Consider the following 17,361-nt stretch of genomic DNA (forward strand, 5'->3'; position numbering starts at 1 on the left):
CTTTATAAATCACCATTTGCCTATGGGCCATGTCTGCATCTTCTCTAACTAGAAGCACTCGTTTGTCCTTCTCCTGGACAAATATCCCTTCCCGTCTCCACTCTGATCTTTTTTCTTTCATATTTGTCTCTTATTCTCTACCCTTTATCCCTCTGGGGCAAGTAAATCTCCTTTGTGCTGAGGACTTGGTCTTGGGGGTCCTGAGCAGAGGCTAATCCCTTTCACTGAGGGTAGTGGAGAGTTCTCAGGGATTTCTGACTATGGAGATGGCGTAATTTTACACCCTTAGAACATCCCCTTGGCTGCCTTGTGTAAGCCTCAGTAACAGGATACATCTGAGGTTTCAGCTGCATCTTCTAAATCTCAAAGGGAAGGGGAAGACCCATTGATTCTCCCCCACACACCGATCTGACCCCAATCCTGTAAGTACAGAATCCACTTTTTACAGAGTGGGGGGCTCTTGTTTCTTATACTACCCAACCTAGTTTTATGGGGTACCAAGGATCAAACTTAGGTCTTTGTGCTAGGCAGTCACCGTACCAATTGAGCTACACCCCCAGCCCACTCTCTGGATTTAAATTTTAAAAATCACATCTGTGTATTTATACCACATGCAACGCACAGGCGTGCCGCAGCTCATGTGTGGAAGTCATAGGACGATTTGCAGGAGTCACTTCGCTCTTTTTACTTGGTGGGTTCCAGTGATCAAACTCGGTTATTAGATTGGGCAACAGGTGCCTTCTCCAGCTGAGCCATCTCCATGGCTCTCAATGAATTTTAATGAGTCACCAAACACACCACTCCACACCTCAGCCATGAATTTCTTACAGGGTAAAGGATATCCAGGCAAGGAAGGGTTAAGGCTAAAGTTAGTGAAACCCAAGCCCGAATCCTGTAGGTACAAGGACTCTTTCCTCAGGTACAGGGCCTGAGTATGACAGAACCTTTCTCAGCCCAGCTATGCATGACCTAGGGTCCTAAGGTGCCAGGTACTCAATTGTTCCCAAAGGTCAGTCTGAGACAGTGGCTTCAAGCTCATTGTCTCACCCAGATGAAAGCTATAGGTGCAGACCTTCCTAGAATTAATTCTATAAAGCAGAATTAATCAAGCTTTAGTAAAAAAGAATTACAGAAAAGTGTGAAGTTAAAAAAAAAAAATAGAGGGGCTTGTGAGATGGCTCAGTGGGTAAGAGCACCTGACTGCTCTTCTGAAGGTCCGGAGTTCAAATCCCAGCAACCACATGTTGTCTCATAACCAACCGTAACAAGATCTGACGCCCTCTTCTGGAGTGTCTGAAGACAGCTACAGTNTACTTACATATAATAAATAAATAAATCTTAAAAAAAAAAAAAATAGAGAAAACTCTCTAGAGGGGGAAGGATTTCCAAGAGAAGAAAAGGCTGTGCAACTCTTTGGTCTGAGCCTTTTATTTGTTTGTAGCACCATTGCAAAAACTGGACACAAGCTGAGAAAATCTATTGTGATTGGTTAATTCTCTGGGCCAGCATGGGCCAAGCCAACAGAGCTCCCCACCCTCAATCTATGATAATAACACTGATCCAACCAGGGAGATAGCCTACCATGGTCATGTGCTGACCACCCAGTTAGGCGTGGTCAAACCCCTCTGCCTATCTCTCACTCTGGCTTTGTTAGTTACTAACCTTGAGGGTCTGTTGCTGTCAATCACTGGGTGAGTGTCACTGCCTGCTTAAGCTTTATCCGGACTAGTTTACAAATAAATGAGATTCGGATTATGGTTATCTTATTTGGATTTGACAATTACTGGGGGGTAAATCCTAATCTACTCTTCTAACTGTAGGCCTGGCTATCTCCCTAGTGGTGTACCCCAGATACTTGCTGTTTCTCCCGGCCATGTGGTCTTTGTCCATCTCCCCTCATGGCAGCTTCCTCTCTCTTCCCCCCTTTCTTCTTTCATCCTTCTCCCCTGGTCTCTCTTCCTCTAGCCAGGTCACTTCAAACCCACCTACCTCCAGTCCCGCCAGTAATTGGCTGTAGCCAATTTTATGTAACCAATAGTTTTAAATCAAGGAACAAGGTTTGCACAACAAAAGCATGAGAAGTCTCTGGTAGCAATAGACCAGACCTCAACGGCTGGCCTCTCTTGGGTGTCTCAAGTGCACTGAATTATACTGAGCTCTCTTCTTTCTCATATTTTCATAATCAGCTTGTACCTTTACCATGACAATGAGTTAATTCTGTTCCAGCCATCAAGATGTAGCTGCCGTCTTCCTTGATTACCTTGCATTTAGCTCCTTGTCTGTGGGATTGTCTGAGATGGTCTCCCAGGCAGAAGCTTCCTGTCTGAAGCCATCCTTACGTACAATTTAATGTTACAATTAGCTGCGTTAGAAGTAAGACTATAAAGAAAGGGTGGTAGTGACTTACATACATCCTGCAGGAGCTTTAGGGGTGTATGTACAGACATCGATCCAACTACCTCTGGCCTAGAGCCCTGTGCCTCCTCTTCTCTGTCTAGCCTGGTTATTTCATGTACAACTACAAGCAGCCTTACTCATTTTCCTTGGGGTTCTAGACCTTGCTATGTTAACCTTAATCCCTCTTGTAACCCCAGCCTATTTTAACTACAACACATGTGAGCAACTTGCAGTTTTTCCTTACTACTTACAGAGAGCTAGGTCCTGTGTCCATCTGTCAAAGTACCCAGAGCTTTGCTGCATCCTGAGAGATGCCTCCTTAAAGCAGAAGCCTTTGATTGTCAAGTGCATGCCTTGATTCAGACTTCCAGCTCTGGGTATTGCTAGAGGGTACTTTCCTCCTTTACCAAATTTTCCTTATTATCTTGTTGTGCACATCTTGTGAATCCCAAAAGGCCACCAAGGAGCTGATGGTGATGCAGTCGCAGTAGGATCTCTTTATTACAAGCTTGAGCTCAGGCTTACTCACTGTGGACCCTCAGCAGGACAGGTTGGTAAAGCAGCCCCAAGCCCTCAACGGGACAAGGCTTTATAGGAAATGGCGAGCAAGCGACAGAGTTCCATCCTGGCAAGCATCTAATTGTATGACTATTGTAAGCTGACAGGTGGGTGCTCTGAAGCAAAACCATGAACAATCACAAATGGTCTGAAAGTACATCTGCAACAATTAGACTGATCTTTGATTGACTGTTGCTAGGAAGTAGCTAGGGAGTAACTCTGGGGTATGGGCCAAGGACAATCCATGGGGTCCTTCCTGGAACTTGGGTGCAGCTTGGGTTCAGCAGCAGATCAAAGTCTCAGTTTTTTTTTTAAGATGGAGTCCGGTCCCAAGATGGAGTAGGTTTGGGGTCTCAATCTCATCAGCTCTGTGACAGTTTCCTCTAAGATAAGAGGTTAAAAATCATAACTCAGATTTTAGTTAGAAATAGGAACGTCAAATCAGTCAAGCTAGCTTTTGGCCCCTGGCACCCAATGAAAGCCGGTACTGCTAGTGCTGTCAGTAGCTGGAAGACTACTCGAGAGGCAGAGATAGGAGCAAAGTAGTGGGGACAGGTTCACTGCAAAACTGCTTCGGACCTGCTGTGCTGGCCACATGTGGGGAAGGGATTAAAATTACTCGCAGAACCCCTGGAGGCAGAGGAAGAAGCAAGGGAAGCTTGAAGGTGACATGTTTGGCCTCATCTGAGACTTTCCAATAATAATCTGAAGGCTTGCCAGGGTTGCTCAGTGAAGAATAAATCAGCCATGAAGGAGGCATTCAAGCCAAGGCTGGAGAAATAAATGCACAGTGAGCTGTCAGAGGCTGGATTAGACAGGTTTAAATTTAAACAGCAAAACCTCCTCTTCACCTGAAATACTCTGTCAACCCCGGGTCAGTGTCGAGATGCTCCAAAGGCACGCTGCACACAGGCTCAGAGCACCAGCTACGTGTGGAGCTGTCAATAATTGCCTGGAGGGGAGGAGAGTACACCATGAGCAAGTGGTAGCCTGGAACAGTTTCCAATCCTAAACCGGAAAAGTCATATAATGGGACAAGTCAAACACAGTGTCAAGAATCACAGGAGGCAGACGGTTTCATCAGCTGCAGATAGGAGGGCACAGGGCTCTTGTTTAGAAAAAAACAAAAACAAAAACAAAAACAAAGAAAAGGTGCGGAACTTATTAGGAAAGCCTATATGTATTTATATGTGGGAGGCGCTTCAGGATGAGTATGTTCCTGCACGTGCTCAATTTAAGTTAATATTCTTTTGAGCATGCTCAGTTAAGGTTATGTGGTAATTTGGGTGAGAATTACTTGAATAGGCTCATTCCAGGGGGGGTGGACTGTTTAGGAAGAATTAGGAGGATGTGCTTTGTGATAGCTAAAGAAGTTCCTTTTGATGCTAGGCATCCATCCTGGTATTCCCCAGCTGTTTGTCTCTGACTCTGGTCCCTGGAAAAGTCAGAATCCCTGACTCAGTGACAGGTACAGTTGTGAGGATCTACTTGTTATGATATGACTAACTACTTTTCTGTTCTGGTAACTTGCTTATGTAGACACCCAAAGGTTGTTTTGAGTTGCCTTAGCCACTTAACTGGGCAGAACAGACCCGTTTCTGTTTGCTTGCATGGACAGTGAAGGTCCTCTTGTGCTTTCCTTTTTAAAAAGCCATCCTTACACTCCTCCTTCACAACATGCCTGAGGTTAAGCTTCAGGCTGTCCTCCTGTTAGCAGCTGCATGAGTCAGGGCTCTCGAGAGTCACAGAACTTATGAGAAGTCTCTATACATTAAGGGAATTTATTGGAATAACTTACAGTCTGCAGTCCAACAATGGGCAGCTGTTAATGGGAAGCCCAAGAATCTAATGTTTTTCAGTCCCATGGGGCTGGCTAGGTATCTCAGCTGGTCTTCTATATATTCTGGAATCCTGAAGAAGTAGGTTTCAACAGATGTGCTGGCAATTAAGTGCAATCAGGCAAAGAAGAGTGAAATCTTCCTTTTTCTATTGTCCTTCTGTAGACCTCCAGCAGAAGGTGTGGCCCAGAATAAAGATGGGAACCACCAGGCCTGAACCCAAGCTTTTCTTAGAATTTGTTCTGTCACAGGCTGGTCTTGAACTCAGAGATCTGTTTACCTCTGTCTCCTGGGGTTAAAGGTGTGGACCTCCTTGCCTGGGCCTAAGCTTTTCATGGCCACTAAACCTCAAGATCAGGATCAAAAGCATATGACAACCCATGTCAAGATCCAGATCAAAAGGCAGTGTCTGTCAGCCTCACGATCTGGATTACAGATGTGCCCTCCATTTCTAGATGTGGTCAAGTTGACAACTAGGAATAGTCGTTACAGCAGCTAATCAATAAATATTTTAATTATAATTGGGTTGATTCTATGGTCTTTTTCCCAGGGATCACAAACTCTATAACATGTTTCACTGAGGATGGGCCTTGACATTTCAAAAGGCCATGTTAGGCCCAGCCCCCTGCCTCCTGCCTTAGGATGAGGATATAAGTTAGCTCTTAGCTATTGCTCTGGTACCATGCCTACCTGCCTGCCCGCCCAATGCCATGCTTCTCACCATGAAAACCACAGACTTAACCCTCTGAAACTGTAGCAAGCCACCACTTAAATACTTCCTTTTATAAATTGCCTTGGTCATGGTATCTCCTCACAGCAATAAAGCAGTAATTAAGGTATGTTAGGATCCAAGAAAACATATGGCAGAAAAACACTTCCCCATATTCATTGGCTCAGTCCAGTAGAGACACTGAGGAGAGAGATGCTTATTGGAAAAGGGAACTTGCTGGTCACTTCCGGCTTCCATCGTCAATCCTCATCAGTCTGCAACCATGGTGGACTAGGCGACAGGAAGTAAAGCAAGACGATTGGAAGAGACGAGACAAAAGCTGCAGTGCATTCTCCTTTGCCCTAGACCCCCTCCTCCCCACCACACTCACCTTGCATGTGCTCCTCACAATCAGAAACCCATACTTTCATGGCTGGCAGCGTGTGAAGAAGCCCTGTGTAAGAAGCAGGCCCATGTAAGCCTTAGGGTGTAGGTTTTGGGGTCAGGGAACGTCTTAATTTGGTTTGAATCCAGAAAGCATTTTTAGAGAAACCGGGACTGAGACCTGGGAGCCTTCCTGCCTTCCCTAGCTCTGAGAACTGCCGGAAGCCACAGAGCCCTACCTGAAGGGCCCAGAGCTGCTTCTATCAGGAGCGAGGCGTTTTCCACCCTTCTGCACCAGTGCAGATCAAGCTCAAGGCTTGATGCTACTTCAGGGTAATTTGCTTAGTAATTTTAGTGTTTCCGTTTCTCTTCCACATCTATTGTGTAAGTTTTACTCTCATGATGTTCAGGGAGTTGGGAGGAGGTGTTGGCAAGTGAACTTTTTTTTCTTATGTGGCACACTGGGAAATATGGTAAATAAATACCTATAAAAGCCTATGAGAAGAAAAGGCATATTTATTTTGTAGTTTGGGCATTCAGATCCGAATTCAGTGTCCCATTGGTTTGGATTCCAGTGAGGGTGGGAGGTGGTAATGACGAGAACATATTAGAGGGTCACACCCGAAATCTGAAAGCAAAGTGTAAAGGGCCACACATGTGTTTTCTTCTTCAGGTGGAGACTTGATAAAATACAAAAAGCACACAGTGTTATGGCGGGTCTAGTGAGAGGCCACCTCATGCAAAGGCAGCTGCTACCAGGCCAGAACACCTGAGTTTGATCCTTGGGACCACATAGTGGGTCTGACTCCGACAAGTTGTCTTCTAACCACACATGAGCCCCCTATAAGTAAGTGTAAAATAAAATGGTACATTTATATTTTAAAAACCATGTTCCTAGTATGGGTGGCATTAGAGATTAGTTGTTTTTTGTTTTTTTTTAAAATCTAAATACTTCTTTCTTACCTTGCAATTTAACTGTTGAGAAAACTCTGGTATGTGTCCCATGGAGTTCCCCTTCGTTTGCTGAGCTGATTTAGTTCCGAGAGAGAGAGAGAGAGAGAGAGAGAGAGAGAGAGAGAGAGAGAGAGAGAGAGTTGTTTGAAACAGTGTCATGTAACCCATGACAGTAACTGACTTCGAGCTGGTTATACAGCAGAGGACCAACTTGAACTCTTGATCCTCCTAGTAATAAGGATTACAGGAGAGTGTACACATGGCTTCTTCTGGGATAATGTTCTTCTCTCCTATTTTCTTTGTAGTCTCTGTCAGTTAGTATTGATTCTAGAAGCTCAGATCAGACTTAGATCACACCATTATTTAAGGAAAATATGGTGCAGTGGAGTGGAGTGCAAGCCGTGGGAACTGCTCATGACTTCCATCTCAGATATAAGGTATCTTCTGTTCCAGGGTCATTGCACAACACAGGAAGACTGATATATAGCACACTGATATATATATAGCACACTGTTATATAGCACACTGTTATATAGCACACTGATATATAGCACACTGTTATATAGTTTCTAAATTGCACAGGTGTTACAGTTTGAATTTGGGTCTCAAGTTGGTGATTGGGTGTAGCATGCAATTTTAAAATCATGCTGACTCTTTTGCCTGGGACCTTAGCCCGAGGTCCCAGCTTAGCTCTGAGATCAGCTGCTGCCTGCCACACTCCTGATTTGCCTGTTCCTCCGCCTGTAGCTTTGCCATGCTGCCAGCAACCAGCCTGGTTGCTCTCTTTTTCTGCCCACCTTTGCCTCATGGATGCAAAACACTAGACAGCTTTATTATCTTAGAACTTTCCAGATAACACAGTTGCTGGGTGCAGAATTTCCTGCCCTAACCTTATCAGCTAGACTTTTTCTGCCATCAGCTGGTGGTGGGGGCCCGCTATTTCCAGCCACTCAAGATCTAACATGGTTGTTGCATACCTCCTGTTTCAAAACCTGGCCAAAAGACCCTTGCTCCTTCCTCAAATCTCTTCTCCTCCTAGGACCCACCTGGAAGTCCCATTGTTACCCTTGGCTCAGCAACTGGCTTCCACCTTCTTTATTGACCAAATCAAGCACCAATTAGGGAACTGGCACCTCCCCCTACAGTTGGGGGAGGTTGTGAATCTCCCTACCATGGGTCACTGTGAGACAGTCTTGATGTTCTATACCCTGAGCCATCTTCCTAATCACCCTCTGCTTTCCTGTTCCACTAAGACTTGAGGAGGTGAGGAATCCCAGGCACACACCCCTTGGCAGCAGGGGTGTGTGCCTGGGATTCCTCCCTGCTGTAGTCATCACAATGTATCCCTTCAACTGTGAGCTATGCACTTCTTTGTTTTTTCTGATTGCATCAGGCATTCTGTCACAGTATTGAGCAAAGTAACTAATTGAACTGCTGATCCTATCTCCTGTAGTCAGTGTTCCTTTATGGACATCATGAGCTCAATACAAACGTTCTCTCTCTAGACCCCCTCACATGAGTCCATCCTCAAGCCTCTTTTCCAACATATCCCCTAAGCCTATATTTACTCTTCTCTTGGGTCGGCTTTTCTGCAGCAAGATTGAGTAGATATAGGAGATATGGGAGGGGGTGGGGTGGGCAAGGCCTGCCAGAGCCGTGCTCAAGTGGGCTACTTTCCCTTTAACATATATATGTAGCAACAACTAAAGAAAAGAAAGCCATGAATTTGGGGAAAAAAAAAAAAAAAAAGCAAAGGGAGTCAGTCCATGATAGGGATAGAAGAGGAAAAGGAAGGGGAGATAAGATGTGATTGTAGTTTCAAAGAGTAAAAATTAGGACTGGAGGCTCAGTGGTTTAGAGCACCGACTGCTCTTTCAGAGGTCCTGAGCTCAATTTCCAGCAACCACATGGTGGCTTACAACCATCTGTAATGGGATCTGATGCCCTCTTCTGGTGTGTTTGAAGACAGCTATACTCATACACATAAAATAAATAAATACATCTTTTAAAAAACATTATTAAAATATGTTATAGGTGTGTGAGAGATGGGAGATTCTCAAATGTTGCATGAAATATATTAAAAGACAAGACACCCACATTAGCGCCGGCTAATTTCTTGTATCAACATACTCCTACCCCTTCATTTCCCCTCTCCCCCCATCAGGATCTCCATGGTCCCCAAGCTGCTGTCCTCTTGTGGCCTAGCCATCTACCCACTGTGGTTAGCTGTCACAAATCCCCATGACCTGGTTAAATCAAAACTCTAGAGGCTTGCAATTTATCAGTCAGATTTATATCAGTAAATTCTCAACCCACAAAACGCCCACACAATGAACTCAGAGCCAATTGATATTGATATAAACTGCCCACCTAGATAAGACAAATTGTCCCATAATTATCCATCCTTTATAAGATAGCTACCTGTGGCTATTTAAAGCCACATGGAATCTGGATCATTTTTCTCTTCCTCCATCTTCCTTTCTTCTCCCTGTGTCTCCCTATCTCTCCCATCAATAAAACTCTCAGCCCACCTTCTCTATTCACTGCCCAATCACAGGCTCTAGCCTTATCTTGTGCCTGTCCTCACCTGCATATAGTCAGCAATCTACACTCACATGATTAAAAAGTTCATAACATGAAAACATAACATGGAGGGGCGCAGTGGTTAAGAGTATTGACTGCTCTTACAGAGGAACCAGGCTTGGGTTCCAGCACAACCATCTGCTAACTCCAGTTCTAGGGACATTCTGGCTTCTTCTGGAACCAGGAACACATGTGCTACACAGACATACATGCCAGCAAAACATTCATACACATGAAATAAAAATTAAAAACAGCAATGTGGAGAACAATTGAAGAAGAGACCCAGTGTTGACCTCCACACGAGGGAACAGACACATATGTACACACACACAAAACAAAGATATAAAAATAAATTAATTAAAATGAATTATTTTTGCAGGCTACATATGCAGAGGTCGGAGGACTAAATTAAAATCTTTTTTTTTTCCCCCAACACTGCTTCAAGATGGACACAAGTCTATAATCCCAACACTAAGGAGGCTAAAGCAGTTTGAGTTTGAGGCCAGTGTGGGTTATACAGCCAGGCCCTGTCTTTTTAAAATGACCTTTGTTATGATGTGAATGTGGAGTGGCTTTCACTGGCCATTAGAGCCAGATACTCACAGAATAGCTTTGTTTTAAAGGTTCTGGAAATTTTAGGTTGCAGAGCCTAGTTTGGGAAGTAGACCACTGTGGCTGGTCCTTGCAATACCATTCCCTGGCCCCTTTCAATCTTGGGTTTCTATGTTCTTGGTCAACACTATAAACAACTCTTGTGCATGCCCCTACCCGTATGGATTGCTACTTCTGAAACTGCAAGACGAAATAAAGAGTAAAGTCAGATCCATCTTTCTTCTTGTTATTTCAGGCTTTAAATCACAGCAACAAGACAGGTAGCTGAGACAGTTTCCCCTTACAGCCTCTATGCCATTTTCTTGAAGACTGAGGTAGGAGAAAGTAGAATCAAAGCAGTATGGGAGACATGAGTTCAGAGGCAACCAGAGGAGCTCAAATAAAAGAGTAAAAGTGGATGGGGTTTAAGGTCAATGGAACAGTTTGTGGTGGTTTGAAAATGGCCCCCATAGGTCCATAGGGAGTTGCACTATTAAGAGGAGTGGCCTTGCTGAGGAAGTGTGTCACTGGGGGTTGGGCTTTGAGGTTTCAGAAGCTCAAGCCAGGCCCAGTGGCTCAAAGTCTCTTTCTGCTGCCTGTGGGTCCAGATGTAGAGCTAGCTCTCAGCTCCTCCTCTAGCATCATCCATGCCCGCCTGTGTGCTACCATGCGTCCCACCATGATAATGACTGAACCTCTGAACTATAAGCCAGTCCCAATTCAATGTTTTCCTTTGTAAGAGCTGATGTGGTCATGGTATCTCTTCACGGTTATAAAAGACTGACTAAGACACAGTATTTACCTTGAGGGCAGTAGGTTCAATTCCCAGTCCTACACCACACCCTCAGGACGGAGGCCAGAGCCCTCCTCATGTTAGGATTTCTTCCACAGACACTTCTCCCTCATCCCCTTTGGAAAATTGCCTGACTGAGCAAAGTCAGCTCATGAGGGTCTTTCCTGGGGCCAGCAAGCATCCCGGGCATGCATGATCTTCCCACTTCTTTCCATGTGCACCACACTCCGGAACACCTTTTCCCATCCTCATGCCACACACTCAGGACTCTGTCTGAGCATCTCCCCTGGGCTGTTCTTCGGCCGTACTGAATCTCTACTCAGGCCTTTGTGGGTTTTTCCCTTCAAATGTGATCAAAGAAGAGGCTCCCAGAAGAGAGAAGAAAAAGCCCGCCCAGAATGATAAGTGTGTGTGTGTGTGTGTGTGTGTGTGTGTGTGTGTGTGTGTGTAAGTATGAGCAAGCAATAGCCCCCACACAGAAGTCAGGGGCAATTAATTCATAGGCATTTGCTATCTCCGACACTATGTGGGTTCCAAGGATAGAACTCAAGTCATCAGCTTTGTTGGCAAGCCCACTGAGCCGTCTCACTGGCCCATGTATATGTTCGCTTGTTTGTTTGTTTGTTTGTTTGTTTTTTCTTTTAAAAAATGTGTGCTTATTTATTTTTCTATGTGTATGTACTTTCAGAACTTTCAAATGTAAATAATTCAAAATGCAAACAAATAAGCAGGGGAGATAAAGTCATTTTTAAGAAGGAGTGAGGCCCCAGGGCCAGAGAGCTCAACTCTGCTCCTAACCCGCTCCTCCCATCCCGCTCCCCCACCCCACCCCAGCAGCCGGGTCCCAGGGTTGCTGAAGGCAGAGGAAGTGAGGCTGGGGAGCTCAGAGGGAACTCAAAGCCGGATTTCTGGCCAAACAGATCCTCCCATTCTTTTCTTCCAGCCCCAAATCCCACGCTTACTCACTTCTCAGCCCCTACTTTTAACCTGCCAAATGCCGCTAAATCTGCAAATTAAACCTCTTATTGCAGAATTCCTTTTGATGTTTCAAAAAAAGTGGGGATTTTTAAAACGTAATTATTCATACACTAAGATTTTAATTGTACTGCTTTCTCCCTCTCTCGCTTAGTTTTTTTTTTTTTTTTTTTTTTTTCAGGGTGAGGTGATTCCCCTCTGCAGGGCGTGCCCAGGCAGCGCTGGCCCTGGCTACAGGAAGCCTGCAGGAGTCCTGCCTTTGCAGATGTATAAGCCCCATCCCCGGGGGAGGCAAGTGGGCTGGACAGAAGCTGGAGCCTGTGGCTCCTCCCCCCCAACCCCCCCACACCCGCAACATAGGACAACTGACTACAAGGCTTGGAAGGAGCTGTGTCGTCAAGGGTCTTTGATCTGGAACTCTGGGCCAACCAGAGGAAGCAGAAGAGCTGGCAATACAGCCCCACTGCCCACTCTGTCTACTCCTGCCTGATCGAGGGCACACCGAGATGGGTCTTCATGGATTTTAAATTGTGGTAAAATATACATAAAATGTGGGGCTGAGGCTATGGCTTAGTTGATAGAGTACATCTTAGCCACTGTCCTATCGCTGTGAAGAACATGGCCACAGCAACCCTTATAAAGGAAAATGTTTAATTGAGTGCTCGCTTATAGCTTCAGAGGCTTAGTCCATTATTATATTGGGAAGCAAGGCTGCATGCAGACAAGGTGCTGGAGTAGTTGAGAGCTACATTCTGATCTGCACGCAGAGAGAGAGATTGGGCCCAGCAAGGACTTCTGAAATCCCAAAGCTCACTCCCAGTGGCACACTTCCTCCAACAAGGCCACACCTCCTGATCCTTCTAATCCTTTCAGAGCTCCATTCCCTGGTGACTAAGCATTCAAACATTAATTTATGGGAGGCCATTCTTATTCACATCACCAGAGTGATTGCTTGGATATAGGAGGTCCTGAGTTCCATCCCAGTACTGCATAAAATGAGGCAAGATGGAACGTGTCTGCAACCCTCACAAACATGATTATTAAATGAATAAATGTATTTTCTGTTATTGTTTGAGACAAGGTCACACTGTATAGCTCTGCTGGCCTGCATCTCTATTCAGATTCATCATTCTCCTGACTCCGTTACTCAAGTGCTAAGATTACAGTCATGTGCTACCATACCCAGATAAAATATACTTTCCTAATTTTTTTAAAGACAGCAGTTTATGTAGTCCCAGCTATCCTCAACTCCCTATGTACCTGGGGGTGACCTTGAACTCTTGATCTCCCTGCCTCCGCATCCTAAGTGCAAGGGTTACATACAGGCTTATGCCTCTGTGACTGATTTTTGTTGTGCCGGGAATTGAACCAGGAAGGGAAGCAGAGAGCCTGGGGTTTACCCTGCCATTTCATAGAGAAGTATGCAATTCTGAGATGTCGTGGGGTGTGTGGGAGAGTGCCCAGAGAGATGGAGACAGAGTCAGAAATGAGAATGAGGCTTCCTGGCTACCAGAACATGTCCACCATAGATTCCGTCTCTAGCCTCAGAATAGGCCTCTATTTCTAGAGATTTTAGCCAGTGTCCAGACTGGATAGACCCATGAGCCGAAGAACAGCAAGCAAACTTTTTTTCTTGATTTCTTTTTTTAAAGATCTATTTTATGCATATGTATGCATGCCTGAGTATATGTGGTGTGTGTGTGTGTGTGTGTGTGTGTGTGTGTGTGTGTGTGTGTACCATGGGTCAGAATAGGGCATTGGGTCATCTGGAACTGGAGTTACAGGAGGTTGTGAGCCACCTAAGGTAGGCGCTGGGAACTAAATCTGGGTTCCCTGCAATAGCAGCAAGTGCTCTTAACCCATCTCTCCTGCCCAGCAAGCTCCCTTTATCTTAGGAAAATGATAAGACTTTGCTTTAAAACTTTCATTACTACATTTATTTACTTGTGCCAGGCAGGGCTATGAGTATATAAGTGCGCATGTATGACTGTATCATACAGGAGCTGTCGCACACATGAGGAAGTCAGGGGACAACTTCGTAGAGTTGATTTCTTCCGTTTTCTCTCACCTTGGGGATCTTGGGACTTGAACTCAGGTCACCAGTCTTGGCAGTAGGCACCTTTACCTGCTAAGCCATCTTGCCAATCTTCAAAAAATAAGGCTTTTAGGAAACAGGTTCAAAAGATCTACAGTGCAGTACGAGGACCATGACTAAGAACCACACACGCAGAACTTGAAAACTGCCAAGAGCAACCACTTAAATCACAGGGTTACCAATGGAAACTTGCGACCAGGAGAGCAGAGCCCTAATGCCAAGAAGACTGCAGTCCTTTTGAGAGATGCTAAGGACCAACCCGAGCACTGGAGGCACTGGCCTGTCTCCTGTGGAGCCTGTGAGATTGGATCTGCTTGTAGGACCTTTGGGCGTTGAGGTTTATAGTAAGGCTGGAAGTTTGTTATGCTTACCCTCTTATTCCGTTCCTTTTATTCATCAAGCCGAGGCCCACACAAGGCCCTACCCCAGTATGTTCACTTACCCTGGGTCCTGGTTTGCTTCCTACTGCTATGACCAAAAGCAACCTGGGGAGGAAAGGGTTTAATTCCATTTTACACAGTTGATCACCAAGGCAAGCCAAGGCAGGAGCGAGAGCACAGGCCATGGGGGGACACCAGTCACTAGCTTGCTCTCCACAGCCTGTTCGGCTTGCTTTATTTTTATATGAACCAGGACCAGCTGCCAAGGGGAGGCCCATTTCACATCAATCATTAATCAAGAAAATGCCCCACAGACATCCCCACAGGCCAGTCTGATAGGGCGATCCCTCTGCTCGGATTACCCCTTCCCAGGTGACTCGTCCCCATGTCATTCCCGTACTCCAAACTTCCTTGAAAGTGGTCCTTCTAGCGTTTGAAGCGCAGGTTTTCAGTCTCTTCATCCCATCGTTTAACCCCAGCTCCACCTACTTCAGCTCTGGGTCGGTTTGACTAGGCATGGACCATGGGAAGTGGCACAATTAAATGCGGCTTTATTGGAGGAGGAGGTATAGCCTTGTTAGAGAAAGTGTGTCACTGTGGAGGTGGGGCTCTGAGGTCTCAAATACATGCTCAAGGCTGACCAGTGTGTTCCAGACCCTCATGGAACTAACCTAAGCTTAGAATGACTAAAGTGTCTTTTCTGATATGACCCCTGCTTTTAGAATTCTCTCTCTCTCTCTCTCTCTCTCTCTCTCTCTCTCTCTCTCTCTCTCTCTCTCTTGTGCTCTTGTGTATGAGGGGGCATCTTTACCTACTTAGCTATCTCATCAAACCCCCCACCTTACCTTCCTCTTCAAATATAACTAACCTGGCTTTAAATATGAGTCTTGTTATTTCCTTTGCCAAGAATTCTAGAGAGTCATTCTGAGTCAAAGTACTGAGCTTAGGGAACAAAGGGTGTCATGCCCTCCCTGCTCCACCATCCTCATGGGGACAAGGTATTTGCATCTGCTCCATGTTTCTCCATCTTGCACCTATGCACCTATAGTATGAGGCAGAGCCAGTCCAGGTGAGCTTTCTCTGGTAGCGTAAGGGCCAGAACCAGGTGACAAGCATAGGAGTGGAGGGCCGTGGAGTTCAGACAACCTGCACGTATCTGAATGTGGAGTGTACCTGCACGTATCTGAATGTAGGGTCGTCGGTTTTCCCCAGGGGCTGTGCACACCAATACTCTCTCATTTCCTCAGATTTGGAAACTGGTGACTGGATAGCTCCAGGGAAGTTCCCACACGACCATGACTGTTCCCTCAAGAATCCACGCCCAGGCTCCTTCCTCAGAACCAAGTCTGTTCTGACTGACTGAGGGTCTTATCAGGAGAAACAGCTGTGCACAGTGGATCTCATTTGCCCCACCCTGATGATCTGAACTAAGGCTGAGGCAGAGGTCCTGTCTGAGCCTCAACTTGCTCACTTATAAGAAGCAAGGACCGAGAGAGAGAGAGAGAGAGAGAGAGAGAGAGAGAGAGAGAGAGAGAGAGAGAGTTATCAAAAGGGAATCCAGGAATCTAGGACTTGCTGACCAACCAGCTCCAGGTCAATGAGATACTGCAGCAATAAATAAATAAATAAATAAATAAATAAATAAATAAATAAATAAATAAATAATGACAGCACCTGAGGAACAACTCAGGAGGTTGTTCTCTGGTCTAAACACACCGCGCGTGCAGGGGCACACACACACACACACACACACACACCAAACTTCTCCAGCAGCAATGTATTTCATGCGTGTGAGGTTGTACACTATTATTTCAAATAATTTTCTAGATCCATCTGAATGACTTAAAAATCAAGTCACTGCATAATTTCAGTGTCTGCATTTGTATCTGAATCCACAATCACCAGCCAGAAGTGCTGTCACACAGGAGGCTGAGGCACTGGGGTAAGTGGGCTCTGAGAGAAGGTAAGTGACCCCCAGCTGCTGTGACTGGGGTGTTCCTGCAGCACGAACGGGAGAAAAGCTTATCGATAGACACGCGTAATGATCCCGTGACGGGAGGACACTGCCGGAATCCCCTCCCACCACACTCTTGGCACCAGCACATGCGTGATACACAGTGACAAGGTTATTTGAACTTTCTTGATTCTGTGTTTACGTCTGCGTTTCCTAGTTGAAGCAGTATGGAAGGGTGTCAGTAAGAAGTTTTACACCACCTCTCTGGTGGTGGAGACAGGTGATTGATGGTTGTGGCTTGCTGCCTGCTAGCCTAGCTCCAGGTTCAGTGAGAGATGCTGCCTCAAGGGAATATGATGGAGAGTCACAGAAAGGGACACCTGACCCCTCCTCTGGCCTTTGCACAGACATGGGCTTGCTTACTGGGCTTCCCCACCTCCAGCTACTGTTGCTCGCTCAGAAGTCACAGACAGACAGACAGAAGACACACACACACACACACACACACACACACACACACGAGGCATATGTGAACTTTTAAAAGGAGAGAGGCACCAATAATAAGATGTAGTACAGTTTTTAAAAATTTAAGTTATTTTCGACAGAATCTGGGACTTGCTGACTAACCAGCTTTGCTGCTTAGAAAGCTCCAGGACAATGAAAGAGCCTGTTTAAAAATAAAATAAAATAAAATAAAATAAAATAAAATAAAATAAAATAAAATAAAATAAAAGGGCAGCACCTGCTGAATAGCACCTGAGGTCGTCCTCTGGGACAAGCCTGAGATGTGACTAAGTAGTAGAGCACCTCCTAGCATGTGCAAGGTCCTAGGTTCCATCCTCTAACCTTCAGGGTACCCAGACTTCAGAAAATAAAGCCAGACAGGTATGTGGTTTGCCCATGAGCGATGGCAGGAGTGCGGTTGGATTGGCCCGGCCCACCTACTTTAGAGCGAGGACTTTGGGTGTGTTCTGCTGCCCTCTGCTGGCCGTGAGAATTATTGCCAGGGCTTTCGGGTGGATTTGGAAGGCTTCTTTTCCTGAGGGAGCCAGAGAGGGCTCACCTTTGCTTGCAGGGTTGCTTTCTCGCAGTTGAGGTCTGAAACAGCGATACTTAAACTGAATCTGTTTCACAAGCAACATGATCCCCG

The sequence above is a fragment of the Mus pahari genome, chromosome 2 (assembly GCF_900095145.1).
Source record: "Mus pahari chromosome 2, PAHARI_EIJ_v1.1, whole genome shotgun sequence".
NCBI classification, from domain to species: Eukaryota; Metazoa; Chordata; class Mammalia; order Rodentia; family Muridae; genus Mus; species Mus pahari.